This window comes from Bos indicus, chromosome 7 (assembly GCF_029378745.1).
Source record: "Bos indicus isolate NIAB-ARS_2022 breed Sahiwal x Tharparkar chromosome 7, NIAB-ARS_B.indTharparkar_mat_pri_1.0, whole genome shotgun sequence".
Lineage (NCBI taxonomy): Eukaryota > Metazoa > Chordata > Mammalia > Artiodactyla > Bovidae > Bos > Bos indicus.
In genome coordinates, this window is record NC_091766.1 from 29,265,077 (window position 1) to 29,282,034 (window position 16,958).

The 16,958-nt window shown below is 38.5% G+C and overlaps 1 long non-coding RNA gene across 1 annotated transcript in view; it reads left to right on the forward strand.

Moving 5' to 3' along the window:
* The window catches only part of LOC139183905 (uncharacterized), a 249,148-nt gene that overhangs the window by 164,076 nt on the left and 68,114 nt on the right, over positions 1-16,958 (forward strand). The window contains exon 3 of the long non-coding RNA XR_011567409.1: positions 3,698-3,742. This is a non-coding gene — a long non-coding RNA (uncharacterized lncRNA). The remainder of the gene's footprint in view (positions 1-3,697; positions 3,743-16,958) is intronic.

Sequence of the window (16,958 nt, forward strand, 5' to 3'; positions counted from 1 at the left end):
GGAATTCTCAAATAACTGCTTGTTCCATTAGATTTGGGAAACTTGGGGAAGCAATTTCAATAACGGATTTGTTTTCAGGCAAGGCTGCTTAAATAAACTATGTAAGATCTTTTGGATGTAATTCAGTTTGCTGGATGAAAGATCTGCTGGTAGTTATGAGGCTACCTTTTAGACTCACAAAAAGTATCCAACTTTGACTCAAAAAGAGTATCTTTATACTGAAAAGAAAGATAAAGCTGAGCTCCTAGGTATTGAAATTCCCCAGTCATTTACAATTGGACTGCATTACTGGAGGCTATGGTTCTATGTCCCTGATGGGATGACTTCATCCCAGTGTCCTGGGATGAACCCCAGTGTCCTGATGACTCCTACTTTTTACAACAAAGTTGTGATATTGTGTGTTTGGCAGACTGATTGGATAGCATGACTTTTTTTTTTAGCCATTTTGTCCTACTCCTTAATGACTGGGCTTCCCTGATAGCTCAGTTGGTAAAGAATCCACCTCCAATGCAGGAGACCCTGGTTTGATTCCTGGGTTGGGAAGATCCACTAGCGAAGGAATAGGCTACCCACTCCAGTATTCTTGGACTTCCCCCTTGTGGCTCAGCTGATAATGAATCTGCCTGCAATGTGGGAGACCTGGGTTTGATCCTTGGTTGGGAAGACACCCTGGAGAAGGGAAAGGCTACCCACTCCAGTATTCTGGCCTGGAGAGTACCATGGACAGCCAAGAGTCGGACACGACTGAGCAAATTTCACTTTCACTTTGATGTTTTTCAGTAGGATTTATGGGTTACTCAAGGAACTAGACAACATTGTGGTGATAGCTCCAAAGGGCTTTGGAGGTTTCACAACTTATATCTGTTCATTTTGAACCAGAGCATGCTGTTATGTTAGTAACATCCTGATAGGTTGAACGACTGAGAAAATCTCTCTTTTATAGTAAGGGTGTGCTTTTCCTCTCAGCTCTTGATTAGTTGCTGAGGGTTAAAGTCTTTATTCAGCAAATGTCCTATTCCCCCTCATTATGAGCTGAAGCATGTCCCCCCCAACAATTCGTATGTTGAAATCTTAATGCCCAGTACATCACAATGTGACTGTATGGAGGTGTGTGTGTGTATGTGTGTGTGTGCTCGCGTGCACACTCAGTTGTGTCCACTCTTTGCAATCCCAATTCCAGACTGTAGCCCACCAGGATCTTCTGTCCATGAAATTTTCCAGGCAAGAATACTGAAGTGGGTTGCCATTTCCTACTCCAGGGGATCGTCCCGACCCAGGGATTGAACCCATGTCTCTTGCATCTTGTGCATTGCCAGGCAGATTTTTTTACCACTAGCATCACCTGGGAAGCCCCCATATGGAAATAGAGCCTTTTGTTAAAGAGGTGATTCAGCTAAAAAGGTTGTTAGGATGACCCTAATCTAAGAAGACTGGTGTTCTTATAGAAAGAGAAAATATGGGCACACAGAGACACACTAAAGATGTGTCCACACATAGGAAAGGCCATGTGACGAGGCAGTTACAGACCGGCCTTCTGTAAGCTGAGGAAAGTGGCCTCCGAGGAAGCCAACCCTGTCAGCACCTTGACCTTGGGCTTCCAGCCTCTTGTTTGTTGTTGTTTGGTTGCTAAGTCCTGTCTGACTCTTATGTGACCCCATGGGCTCTAGCCTGCCAGGCCCCTCTGTCCATGGGCTTTCCCAGGCAAGAATACTGTCATTTCCTTCTCCAGCCTCTTAAGCTGTAAGAAAATACATTTCTATTGTTTAAGTCACCCAGTATGTGGTATTTTATGATGGCAGCCCTAGCAAACCGATACATCTTTCTTGGATGGTGGTAGGTTATTAGATTTTGCTTGATTGTACAAAATCTCCATTAAAATTAAAGTCTTAATAGGAGGCTAATGAGTAATTCATACAGTTCGCCACACCTTACAAATGGCCATCAGTGTCGATTTCAAGTTGATAAATGAGAAAACTGCTGCCATATACTAATCTTCAAATAAGTCTCTATTTTACTGGCTACAAATCTTGTCTAATTTTCCTCTTGGTAGTCTTGTATTCAAGAGGATGTATAAAGCTATTTTATTTTGAATTTTAAAAATGAAACATATAAATTTTATTTTCCCTTAATTGACTCTTGTTTTTAAAAAAATGTCAAAGACACTCTTCATATACAGATGAAATTTACTCCATTAAACTGAAAAGGCTTTAATGACTAGAGATATGATAATAATACTGATCTTATTTTTATTTGTGATTTTGATATTTTGCTTATTGTGAATTTTTCACATTAATTTTGCTCTTAAAATATTTCATAAACCTTTTTTGATTACTGGGTTTGTTTTTGTGTCCCTTAAATTTGGCTCCTGTGTGTTTCACTTGCCTCACCCTAGTCCCACACCTGCATGCGTAAAGAAAAAGATGTTTCCAGTCATACCCAGACACTTCTTTTCTGTTCCCACAGCATTTCCCTGGAATTTCCCCCAGAGTTTAGCCAAAGCATGGTTTAATGGCTAACTAGGAAACATGGGTGTTACTTCACTATTTACCAAGTTCCAAGACATCCTTAAGTCATTGCACTTTATAGTTCTTGTAAAGAAGATTATTGGTTGAACTTCTGACAATTTCATAAGTGGTTAAAAAAAAATTCCCAAGACTAGCGTTATGATAAAGTTGGCATCAAAAAGGGAAAAGGACTCTCTCCAGCAATAGCAGGCGCATGGGGCAGGGAAGAGGTAAAATGAAAATGAGAAAGCACTAACAGAAAAAATCATTATAAACTTGAGGACTGAGCAGACACAGAATTCCTTCCTGTTCTAAATGCTGAGAAGTGCTATGTGAATTACATGAATACCAGTTATTGTGTCAAGGGTGTGGAGTTAACAGGTGGGAGTGTAAACAGGGAAATACTTCTTTGATGAGAATTTTGGCAATACATATTAAGGTTTGAATTACACATGACCTGTGATTCAGAAATTCCACTCCTGATTACTTAGCCCAGAGAAACTGTTGCACTTGTGAACAGAGAAATATATAGAAATGTTCAATGTGTCATTGATTGTAATAGCAACAAGATAAGAAAGGACCCAGATGCTACCCTTGGTGGATAGATAATGAATTGCAGTGTAGTCATAGAAGGAAAGTATACCATAGGTAAGATGGATGAATTAAATCTACCTGTATTGTTGGGGGTACATCTCAAGAACAAAGATGAAAATATTGGTAAGGGATGTGCAGAGATTGGAACTGCTGCGTGTTGCTGGCAGGAATGTAAAACGATGCTGCTGCTGTGGAAGACAGGGTGGAGGTTCCTCCAGAATCAAATGTGATGGTTAATGGGATGTCAAACTGAAGGATGCCCAGATATCTGGTAAAACGTTATTTCTGGGTGTGTTGGTGAGATTGTTTCTGAAAGAGATTGGCATTTGAATTGGTTGATCAAGGAAAGAAGATGGCTTTCACCAACGTGGATGGGTAGCATCTAGTCTATTGATGGCTGAATAGGAGAAAGAGTTGAAAGAAGGGGGAACTGACTCTATTTGTTTGATCTGGGACATTAATCTTCTCTTTCCTTCAAACATTAGCACTTCTAGTTCTGGAACCTTTGGACTCAGACTGGGGCTCACCTCATTGGCTTCCTGACTTGGGAGTTTTGAGTCTCAGCGTGAATTACACCATTGGCTTTCCTATTTTTCCAGGTTGCAGATGACAGACCAATGGGATATCTTGGCCTCTTTAATCATGTAAGCCAGTTCCTATAATAAATCTCCTCTTTATCTATCTGTCTATCTATCCATCCTTTGGTTATGCTTATCTGGAGAATTCTGATACATTATACCTAGAATTATCTTATGATCCAGATCCAGCAATTCCACTTTTGGTGATATACCCACAAGAAATGAAAGCAGAGAATTGAACAGATATTTCTATACCTATTAGCAGCATTCTTTACAATGGTCAAAAGCTGGAAGAAACTCAAGTGTCCATCCACAGATTAATGCATAAACAAATCTTTGTGATATATACATATAATGGAGTAGTGTTCAGTCTTAAAAAGGAAGGGGCTCTGACCCATTCTACAGTGTGGATGAACCTTGAAGATGTTATACTAAGTGAAATAAACTAGTCCCAAAAAGATGAAGACTATATGATTCCACTTATATGCTCTTCCTAGGGTAATCAAATTCACAGAAGCAGAGAGTGGAATATGGTTGCTAGGATTTGTGAGGAAAATTGGAATAGAATGTTGTTATTTAATGGGTACAAAGAATCAGTTTGGAAAGATGAAAAAGTTTTGGAGATGGATGGTGGTGATAGTTGTATAATGATGTGGATGTTTTTCATGACTCTGAACTGCACACTTAAAAGTAGTTAAAATGGTAAATTTTGTCTTAGGTTTATTTTGCTGCAATAAAAAAAAAAGCTGAGTAAAAAATTCAGGTTATAGAAGGATAAATTGAAGACAATTGGTGTAAACTTTATGAATACACAACAATAATACATATTGATACTATAGGTATAACAAAAATATGAAAATGTCACTGTGAGGAACACATGCAACTTTCACAATAGTGGTTTATTTGGGAAAGAGGGAGAGGGAATAGGGTGGATGGGACTTTATTAGAAACCTTATCTTTCTAGGAAAAAAGATTAGTGTAGGGTGAAATGAATACATTTGTTAAATCTGAATGGTGGTGAGGTGGCTGGGATGTAGGTCTTTATACTATATCATATATTTGAAATATTTCATTATTTAAAGCAAAAGGAAAATAAGTCAACAACAGTGTTTCATCTTTGGCTATCCCGTCATCTTACATGAGTAAGAAAACATGACCTCCTTCAGCTTAGATGGATATAGGCCTCTAGGTGGGTTTTAAGTGGAATGAGAACCTTAGGAAACTCAAAAGAGCTAGTTTTCTTCTATCTTTGGTACTGGGAAAAGCAATTTGTTTCCTTGATTTAGTCTGTGCTACAGAGGTCATATGAAAGAAAATGATCATAGACAGTTTTTCTCACGTTCACCATAGGTCTGTGCCTCCCAAGGCCATTTGACTTGGTTAATTTATGTTGATTGCTATATCTTTTTAGAATATTAAAAAATTTTTATTTCATATTGGAGTAGAGTTGGTTAACAATGTTGGTTAGTTTTAGGTGTACAACAAAGTGATTCAGTTATATATACACAGGTTAAGTGTTAGTCACTCAGTCGTGTCCAATTCTTTGCAACCCCATGAACTACATGTAACCTGAAGGCTCCTCTGTCCATGGAATCCTCCAGACAAGAATATTGGAGTGGATTGCCATTCCCTTCTCCAGGGGATCTTTCTGACCCAGGGAGCAAACCCAGGCCTCCTGCATTGCAGGCAGATTCTGTAGCATCTGAGCCACCAGGGAAGCCCAAATATATATATATATATATATATAAAATCTTTTTTCAAGTTATTTTCCCATATATGTTATTACAGAATATTGAGCAGAGCTCCCTATGCTATACAGTAGGTCCCTATTGGTTATCTATTTTAAATATAGCAGTGTTGATTAGTGTATCATTGAATAGTGTGCTTCTTCTTCAGGACTACATAATATAAACAGTTACTTCTGCATTTCCAATGAACATACTGTTTTATTCACTATTCATTTATTCTCAAAATAAGAATGCCTATTCAACCCCATCAGGCTCCTTTTGTCCATGGAATTCTCAAGGCAGGAATACTGGAATGGATAGCCATTCCCTTCTCCAGGGGATCTTCTCAACCCACGGATTGAACTCAGACCTTCTGCATTGTAGGCAGATTTTTTATCATATGAGCTGCAAGGGAAACTCTGCATTAACTAAAAAACATTTTCATAAATACGCTGTGTGTTTCCCAAATACAAGTGGAAGCTAATATACAAGTATCGGGTGCTTAAGTGAAATTGCTGGGTTTAGTATCCCAGAATTGACAGGATACTTCATTAGTCCTTAGTTTCATTTATAAAATGGGAATAATACTTGCACCTGTTTGACAGTGAAGATTAAACAAACATGAATGTAAAGCATTGTGACTACCACATTATAAGTACTTGGTAAGTGTTAGCTATATTATTTCATAGCTATTATTTTAGTCCTTTAGGCTTACTCTGCCCATAGCAAGCTGTGATTCAAATGAAGATCTCCTGCTTTAAGAAATTTTTTGAAGACCCTCCTAATGGTTTTCATTGTCTGTATAGCTATTGAGTTGGGAAAATTTTTAATAGATATTTATACAGGCATTCCTTTAATATATTCTAAGTGTTTTTTGGAATTTTCATTTGGATCTGTGTGGTTGTGGTAAAATCTGGACCTAGTCTTACTTCATTAGTGACAAGTAATCAGATTGAAAATTTTCCGTTTTTCTTGATGTTGTTAACCTTGCCATCTTGGTGTAGAGTTGTCTTGATGGTGGACTTTCAGCTAAATTGTATTTTAGGGTCTAAGTTTGCAAATTGTGTGGAAAGATTTGCAGCAGCAAAGACTATTGTTTAATAGCGTACCTTAGATTTTTTTTTCTGTAACTGACATAAAGCACAAACTATTGTGGCTGCATCAGGCTATAGTCATCTGGCTCTCTGGTTATAGGATTACGCCATTGAAAACAGCACAAGCAGCCACTGTTACTATCATTTGGAGTAGTTGTGTGGTGTTATAAAACACAGGTAAGAAAAGCAGAGACAAAGGCGCTATAAACTCAGCTAGAGTAACATGGAAACTTACACTATCATATGTGAAATAACCAATGGGAATTTGTTCCATGACTCAGGGAACTCAAACTGGGGCTCTGTGACAACCTAAGGGGTGAGATGGGGAGGGAGGTAGGAGGGATGTTCAAGAGGGAGGAGACATATGTATACCTCTGGCTGATTCATGTTGACGTTCTGCAGAAACCAACACAATTCTGTAAAGCAATTATTGTCCTTCAATTAAAAAATGAACTAAAAAAAAAAATCTCTCAGCTTCCTCCATTTGTTTAACTGCATGGAGTCTCAGTTTTCTCACTAGTGAAATAACGATAACAATGTCACCTTCATAGGGTTACATGATACACATATATGCCTGCTGATACTGCTGCTAAGTCGCTTCAGTCGTGTCCGACTCTGTGCGACCCCATAGACGGCAGCCCACCAGGCTCCCCCGTCCCTGGGATTCTCCAGGCAAAAACACTGGAGTGGGTTGCCATTTCCTTCTCCAACATATATGCCTAGGATATGGCAATTATTCAGTATATAATATCATTGAGGTGCCATTACTTTGCATCCTTCTTAAAAAAATGCTTATTTTTGACTTTTGCCATCTTGAAGTTGGTTTTCTATTTCCAGTATGGAGAAGGAACACATTCAGAACTAAGCAGAAACTCCTTTACTGGCTTAAAAATGGCAGGAAAAAATGCTTTCTGATCCTCAAATTTAATCATTCTTCATGCCTCTAACTATAGTGATAACCTCTTGAAAAGTTAAGCTGAAGTCCAGTGAGTTTTCATACTTGAGTTTATGGGATTCTTTCTTACCCTCTGTAGAGACAACTATATTAAAAAATTTATGTTGGAGCATTCCAATGAGTACGTGTGTGAACTGAAATGAGAGAGGTTTCTTAGGAAGAAATAAAGTACAAGAAGGCAGACGTTCCAGATTGTATTTCTGTGCTAGTTCTCAGATTATTGCCTGACCTTGAAAAAGTAACTCTTCCCCAGGTTTCAGCTTTACCATGACTCAAATGGAGATGACAGTACCCATTAGCTGCTACATGTTCCTACCTTATTAAAAAAAAAAAAAGTTGCTATCAGGATTAATGAGATGATGTTTGTAAAGAGCTTTGAGCTCTTTGGGAGGCAGATGTTCTATAAATACAAATTATTAATAAAGTATTTATACTGATGATTACAGGGAGCATTAACAGTTCTGGAGTAAAGAAGTCATCAATTCTTTGGCACATTCCATGGGAGAGAAAGTATGGCTATGGAGCAGAGATGCTCAACAGGCTCATAGCATTCTTGGAAGATGCTCTATGAAATTATAATGCCACCAATTGTTGTGATTCGAAGAAGTAGTGCCAGTTAGGATCTTTCAGATTAAAAGGTTGAGAAAATAGCTTAGGGTGTCTCCTGATGAGTGATTTATTGTAAAGGATACCTGAAGAACAGGGAACATAAGATGATATTCTACAGCTGAAAAGACAGACTCCAAGGAAGCAGAACCTCACTCATCCTGCCAGGGAAAAGAGGAGCTCTTGATGTCTCAGAGGACAGCTGTGTCCTTCTACTTTATCTGTCCTGCTCTGTGCATTACTAAGTTTCTCTCTCTTTCCTTCAGATGTAACTGTATTTCGCTTTTATTTCTTTGATCATTTCTTTCTACTCACCTTTTGACTTCATGGTTTCTTTTCGATTTATGATTTCTGCAGCCTTACAATGTTTGCTTACTGACTTTCCTCTACGTGGCTCATGTCTTTTGCTTTTCTCTTTTGCCGGTGGCCCTCTCTCATGTCTTGGGTTTTAACCCCCTGAGAGGGAGGGTGCAAATAGTTAAGTCAGACTGATGAGTCACTAGTGGGTGTAAGAAGTCTCTACTGGGGAAAGTTCTCATGCTAGGCTGCTTCATAGGCCTGCTCATGCTCATTATTTTGAGGAGGGGGACTTCTGTTTGCATTAGACACTAGTTGTTATTTACAATGAGTTGTGAACAGAGCTGCAGGAGACATTATACAAGGAATGGAAACCCATGGAGAGAATTAGGCTTTGACCATCCAGTTCAGAAGGGACTTGAGGCCATGGTCTCAGTGCTACAGAGACTGTCTACTCACAAATGATGATGAAATAAATGAGGAATAAAGTTTAGGGTCCTGATACTTATTTTTATCCACATTTTAGGTCCTTGCAACCCACTCCAGTCCTCTTGCCTGGGAAATCCCATGGATGGAGGAGCCTGGTGGGCTGCAGTCCATGGGGTTGCAAAGAGTCGGACACGACTGAGCGACTTTACTTTCACTTTCACTTTAGGTCCTTCATATGTCATTTTTTTCTGAATTTTTTTCAGAAGAGAGAACATATCTGCTTGGGACTATTGCTTCATTTGTTGCAAGTGTTTGCTATTTTTTAAAACTTTGCTAATGGTGTCTTTTACCATAAATTTTTAAAAAATTCTGTATTTAAATATGTTAATATATTTTAATAGTTTCTGTTCCTCGTGTCTTGATTATAATTATAAAATAGTTCTTTCGGCAAAATTATAAAAATGTCTTCCATTAATGTTTTTGTTCTTTATATTTCTCTCAGTTGTTATTTTACTTTATCTTTTTAAAATTTTACTTATTTTCTTTTTGGTGGCACTGGGTCTTCATTGTTTGCACAGGCTTTCTCTAGTTGCAATGAGCAGGGGCTGCTCTTCATCACGGTGTCCAGGCTTCTCACTGTGGTCGCTTCTCTTGAGCTTCTCTAGAGCACAGGCCTAGGCACACAAGCTTCCGTAGTTGCAGAACGCGGGCTCAGTGGTTGAGACTTGCTAGCTCTAGAGTGCGCAGGCTTCAGTTGCTGTGGTACAGGGCTCATTAGTTCTGACTTGTGGGCCCTAAAGCACACAGGCCTCAGTAATTGCAGCTTTGGGGCTTCAGTAGTTGCGACTACAAGTTCGGGAGCTTGGGCTCAGTAGTTGTGATGCACAGGCTTAATTGCTCCTTGCCATCCGAATCTTCTCAAACCAGGGATCAAACCCACACTCCTGCATTGGCAGGTGGATTCATATACGCTACACCATAAAGAAAGTCCTGATTTTTACTTTTAAATGTTTAGTCCCTCTTATTAAAGTAAATTAATCATGATGATATGAAAAAATATCAACATACTACTCCTAGTCTTTGAGATATCACAAAAGAATATAGAGGCTGTAAATATACAGAGAGTCAGTAATGATATTATTAATTTTTCAGAAATACTTAAAACTCTATGTCTAAAAAATAAAGAATATAATTTTGTCTTCTGCTACTGCTACTGCTAAGTCACTTCAGTCGTGTCCGACTCTGTGTGACCCCATATATGGCAGCCCACCAGGCTCCCCCATCCCTGGGATTCTCCAGGCAAGAACACTGGAGTGGGTTGCCATTTCCTTCTCCAATGCATGAAAGTGAAAAGTGAAAGTAAAGTCGCTCAGTCGTGTCCGACTCTTAGCGACCCCATGGACTGCGGCCTACCAGGCTCCTCCATCCATGGGATTTTCCAGACAAGAGTACTGGAGTGGGTTGTCACTGCCTTCTCCAATTTTGTCTTCTAGTCCTCATGAATTAGTAAAAAAAACTGACCATACAGTTGGCCATAAGGAAATTTCCATTATATTCTCCAAATGGTTAACCTTCCTTCCTTTATTATAAATTCAGTTACTTTCTTAAGCAACTTTTGAGTGAAAGAGCTGGCCAGAATTGCCATTGAAGACTATTTACAAATAAATAAATATGAAACACTACTTACTAAATTCTGGGATATAACCAAATCTCTACTTAGAAAAACTCATAGCATTAAGGGCTTTTATTATTAAATAATATAAAAGCAAACTAGGCATTGATTCAAGAAATAAGAAAATCAGCAACACCCAGTTAAAGCCAATAGCAATAAAAGAGGAATAAATAAAGGAAAGAAAAATAGTAAACCAAAATACTTTTTAAAGATTAAAATAATTAATTTGAAAAGAGGAAAAAGATTTAAAAAGTAAATCTAAGAACTTTAAAAAGCCTAGTAATGGAACCAAATATGTCCAGGCTAATTAAAAGGAGAGGAAGAGAGAAATATGTAATATAAAGAAAACCACAGACATAGTAGAAATGTCATACCTGTCCTCTGATAAACTTAAAAGTCTTGAATCAAATGACTGATTTTCTGAGAGAATATGAATGACTAAAATTGGCCTAAGGGTAGTTGCGAATCTGAATAGGTAAATCCTAAGGACATAGTAATCAGAAGAGAGTAGCAGTAGCACAAGAAAGAGTAAGAGAGATCAATGGAAAAAAATTTTTAAAAAATAGACCAAAATATATAAATAGCAATAATAGAGATGGGGGAGTTGGAGCAGTACCTCATATAAGTTGAGGGAAAAGAGGATTGCTTGATGAAGTTTGCTAGATAATTGTCATCATTTGGAAATCAATCAATCAGTATCCTTACTTCATAACTTAAACCAAAATAATTTTCTATTACATTCAAATATTTAAAAAAAGGAATTGTAGGAAAATATAGGTAAATATTTATGCAGTCTTGATAGGAAAGGGCTGTTTAATCTGAAATGCTATTAGAGTTAACCAAGTATGAATTTGAAAGTTTTATCTTCAGAAGTACTTAAAATTATCAACTCATTAAAAGAAAAAACAAACAAACTTGGGAGAATATTTGCAATATATATCCTAGGGAAAGTGTTGATTTTCTCAATACATAATAAGTTGCTACAAATTAGTAGGGCTTTCTTGGTGGCTCAGTGGTAAAGAACTGCCAAGGCAAGATATGCAGATTTGATCTGGGTTAGGAAGATCCCCTGCAGAAGGAAATGGTGACCCAATCCAATGTTCTTGCTTGGAAATCCCATGGACAAAGGATCTTGGCAGCGTACAGTCCATGGAGTCACAAGAGACAGACATGACTTAGTGACTACAGAGCAACAACAAATTAATAATAAAAAGATAAATGTCCTGAAGAAAAATGGACTAAAAAAAAATTTAAGGCAGATTCCTTAAATTCCAGTCAGCTTAGTTCAGTCGTTCAGTTGTGTCTGACTCTTTGTGACCCCATGGACTGCAGCACGCCAGGCCTCCCTGTCCATCACCAGCTCCAAGAGTTCATTCAAACTCATGTCCATTGAGTCTGTGATGCCATCCAACCATATCATCTTCTGTCATCCCCTTCTTCTCCCGCCTTCAATCTTTCCCAGCATCAGGGTCTTTTCAAATGAGTCAGCTCTTCACATCAGGAGGCCAGAGTATTGGAGTTTCAGCTTCAACATCAGTCCATCCAATGAATATTCAGGACTGATTTCTTTACGATGGACTGGTTGGATCTCCTTGCAGTCCAAGGGACTCTCAAGAGTCTTCTCCAACACCACAGTTCAAAAGCATCAATTCTTTGGCGCTCAGCTTTCTTCACTGTCCAACTCTCACATCCATACATGACCACTGGAAAAACCATAGCCTCGACTAGATGGACCTTTGTTGACAAAGTGATGTCTCTGCTTTTTAATATGCTATCTAGGTTGGTCATAACTTTCCTTCCAAGGAGTTAGCGTCTTTTAATTTCATGGCTGCAGTCACCATCTGCAGTAATTTTGGAGCCCCAAAAAAGTCAGCCACTGTTTCCACTGTTTCTCCATCTATTTGCCATGAAGTGATGGGACCAGATGCCATGATCTTAGTTTTCTGAATGTTGAGCTTTAAGCCAACTTTTCCACTCTCCTCTTTCACTTTCATCAAGAGGCTCTTTAGTTCTTTACTTTCTGCCATAAGGGTGGTGTCATCTGCATATCTGAGGTTATTGATATTTCTACCAGCAATCTTGATTCCAGCTTGTGCTTCCTCCAGCCCAGCGTTTCTCATGATGTACTCTGCATATAAGTTAAATAAGCAGGGTGACCATATACAGCCTTGACGTATTCCTTTTCCTATTTGGAACCTGTCTGTTGTTCCATGTCCAGTTCTAACTTTTACTTCCTGACCTGAATACAGATTTCTCAAGAGGCAGGTCAGGTGGTCTGGTATTCCCATCTCTTTCAGAATTTTCCACAGTTTGTTGTGATCCACACTGTCAAAGGCTTTGCCATAATCAATAAGCAGAAATAGATGTTATTCTGGAACTTTCTTGCTTTTTTGATGATCCAACGGATGTTGGCAATTTGATCTCTGTTTCCTCTGCCTTTTCTAAAACCAGCTTGAACATCAGGAAGTTCACGGTTCACATATTGTTGAAGGCTGGCTTGCAGAATTTTGAGCACTACTTTACTAGTGTGTGAGATGAGTGCAATTGTGCGGTAGTTTGAGCATTCTTTGGTATTGCCTTTCTTTGGGATTGGAATGAAAACAGCTTTCCAGTCCTGTGGCCTCTGTTGAGTTTTCCAAATTTGCTGACATATTGAGTGCAACACTTTCACAGCATCATCTTTTAGGATTTGAAATAGCTCAACTGGAATTCCATCACCACCACTAACTTTGTTCATAGTGATGCTTCCTAAGGCCCACTTGACTTCCCATTCCAGGATGTCTGGCTCTAGGTGAGAGATCACACCATCATGATTATCTGGGTCATGAAGATCTTTTTTGTATAATTCTTCTGTGTATTCTTGCCATCTCCTCTTAATATCTTCTGCTTCTGTTAGGTCCAGATTCTTAGAAAAGATATTTAGCTGGCTTATTAAGAAAATGATCAGCCTTGCTGTGAATTAAGAAATGCAAAGTCAGAAATGTTTACATTTTATACCTTTCCATAGGCAAAGATGAAAAAAGAATGAAATAAGTGAACTCCCATACTTCGTTGGTAATTGTTACTAAAGCACAAACTTTGTGAGAAGCAATATGACAAAAGTTACTTAATTCAATAATTTTTAAGAAAAATTTCAGACCCAAGGGGCTTCCCTGGTAGCTCAGACAGTAAAGAATCTGCCTACAATGCACAAGACCTGGGTTCAATTTCTGGGCTGAGAAGATCCCCTGGAGAAGGGAAATGGCAATCTACTCCAGTATTCTTGCCTGGAGAATGTCATGGACACAGAAGTCTGGTGGGCTATGGTCCATGGGGTCACAAAGAGTCAGATACAACTGAGTGACTAACACACTCCAGACCTAGGAAAGTCCCTGAAACTCCTTATCCCTGTTCAGAAACAACAGTTGTCCAACCCTTTACTTCTCTATAGGAATAGTACCTGAAGACAGGAAAGCTGATAATTTTACTTTCCTTAAAGCATTCAAAATAAATATCTCAAACCTGGTAGATCTGTTGCTAAAAACTTGTATGCAGACAGAATGACATGTTTCCTTGGAATTTCATTCTACTTAAAAATCCACCATGAATGTGATTTTTATGTTACAGTTCCATTAGTAGTGACTCCTAATAGTTCATCTTTTAGTTTGCACTTTCCCATAGCTATTTGGGATTTGGCTTACTGAATATTCATATAGTCAACATATTATATGAATATTCAAGCATACCTTGCAGAATGTCTCCTGGCTTGTTGCCTGGTACAACGCCTCATTGTTTTCAGTAACCAAACTTCACAGAACTTACGTATTTCTTAATAAAATACTTCTCAACCCATGTTTGTTTAAAAAGTTTTATTTATAAATCTAAAACTTAGCAAATCATATTGAATTAAATGATATACCAGAATGGTCTCAAGTTCTATTTGAAATTCAATTGTTAGATATCACAATCTTGCGTAGAATATTTGAAAAGCATGCTAAATTATTACATACTAACAACTCCTGGTTAACAACATTAATTTTTCAGTGATCAGAAAGAATGCTGTATCCTAATGTGATAATTTGTCGCTTATGTATACAGGTAATTTGCTATATTTTAACTACCTTTTAGGACATTAGTAAGAGACTTCATATCAGAATATGATGAATTATAATTTTTTTCCACTTAAAAAGAAAAGGAAGTATGGTCTTGATCAGCATCTTTAGAAAAAAAAAAAGTCTTTTGTTTTTCTAGAAATACTTTTGTTAAGCAAGAGATGCTTATTTTTACTTAATGTTAGTTTTCCACCAACTGAATATGTGGCATTTAACATCCAGGGCATACTTATGCTCTTCATTTCATTTGTAAAATGATGATAATATCAACCTCTTCAAAGGATAGAACACATCAGAATTATAAGTGAATGCCTTATTACAAAGATGTGTGTGTGGTATGTGTGTGCTAAGTGACTTCAGTCATGTCCGACTCTTTGCGACCCCATGGACTATATGTAGCCCACCAGACTCCTCTGTCCATGGGATTCTGTAGGCAAGAATATTGGAATGGGTTGTCATTTCCTCCTCCAGGGAATCTTCCCAATCCAGGGATTGAACCTGCATCTCCTGCATTGCAGGTGGATTCTTTACCACTGAGCCACCAGGGAAGCCCCATTAAAAAGGTGTAGAGATGCTTTTGGTTTGTTTTGTTTTATTGGTTAGCAGGCATTTGGTCCTATTGAGAAGCTCCATAAGTTATTTGGTCCATGCTGAAAGGTTTTGATATTTGGTCCTGTCCAAAACCATTTGGCATGGGCCAAATATGCTTGTGAACGTTTGAACAGGTCTAAATTGCAAGAACATTTTGGCATGGGCCAAATGTTGTGTGAACATGTTGGACAGGACCAAATGTTCTGCAGGGATTTCATTGGATATATTATTAATATATTGGTAGACCCTGTTTATGCAGACTAAAATACCCTGGGAGGAGGAACATTATAGCAAGAAAATGGAATAAACAATCATGAAAATAATAAAACACCACTTATTTATCAACCATCAAATGGTAATATATGATTGCAGATTATTATAATTCACTAGTGTGGGAAGGTTAAGAGTATGTAAACCAAAAATGAGCCATTACTATTCCAGATAAAATACATATGTAAAAGGTACATTGCAGGTGGCAATCATGGAGTTTTTAGGGCAATAGAAGTCTTCTATATGATACTATAAGCATATTCACATGTCATTATATATTTATTAAGCCCCATACAACATATAGGGCTTCCCAGGTGGCACTGAACCCACCTGCCAATGCAGGTAGATGTAAGAGACATGGGTTTGATCCCTGGGTCAGGAAGATTCCCTGGAGAAGGGCATGCCAACCCACTCCACTATTCTTGCCTGGAAAATCCCATGGACAGAGGAGCCTGATAGGCTGCAGTCCCTAGGGTCACATAGAGTTGGACATGATTGAAGCAACTTGGAATGCAAGCATACAACATATAACAAGTCTGAATCTCGGTGTAAACCAGGATTGATAATGAACTTTTGATTAGAATGAACTCTGAACTTTGATGTTAATGATGTGTCAGTGTAGGTCTGTAGACTGTAACAAACAAACTCCAATGTGGAATGTTGATGCGAGTTGGGGAGATTGTTGATGTGAGTGGGGGAGATTGTTGATGCGAGTGAGGGAGATTCTCCCTATGTAAAGGGAGGGGCATATAGGAACTCTCTTTATAGTCTACTCAGTTTTGCTGTAAATCTAAAACTACCCTAAAAAATAAGTTTATGTATATTTTAAAGACCTATTAAAGAGACTAACTCTCAGAGGCATATAATATAAAAATTTTTTTCTTCATTCCCTGTTTTCAACTACTTCATTAAATCTCCCTTGTCTAGCCCATAAATGAACATTACTAAGTCTGGATTAGTCTGAAACTTGACTTAAACTTCTGTCTTCCCTTTAGAACAGGCAGAGCCTGGGACTCTGGCAGCTTGAATAGATGAGAGAAGGTGATCTTGCCTAGAGACATCTTCCTGCCTCTTCCAGGCCTAGTTTCTCCTGTGGGTTGGGGCAAAAACAGAGAGAGAAAAGATACAGTTGTCTCTGCACTCAGTGACTGACATTGCAGCCTCTCTGTGGTGTCTATGTCTTACCTCGTTAAGATTTCAAGTGCTGGCTCTCTCATGGGGAGCAGGTGTGAATCCAGTGGGGGGCCTGCAGTGCTTTCCCACTGCCCTGTTGCCTGATTTTGGAAATCTGGCTTCAGGCAACCTCTTCCTTGTCTCTCGGCTCCATCCTAGAGTCCGTTGCTGTTGGGGTCCCCTTGCTCAGTAGGCAAATCTCATATGGGTTAATAGCAGGAAGGCAAAATAGTAGGCGCCCTCTGCAGAGTCCAGTTTAAGCTCCAGAAATGCATGGATCTTGCTGTTTTAGCAAAAGGCATGTGTATAGGACAATTCTTTGCCATTTCTTTCCAATGCTTATCTTCTCTCATCACATAGACCCAGGGCTAGATTAG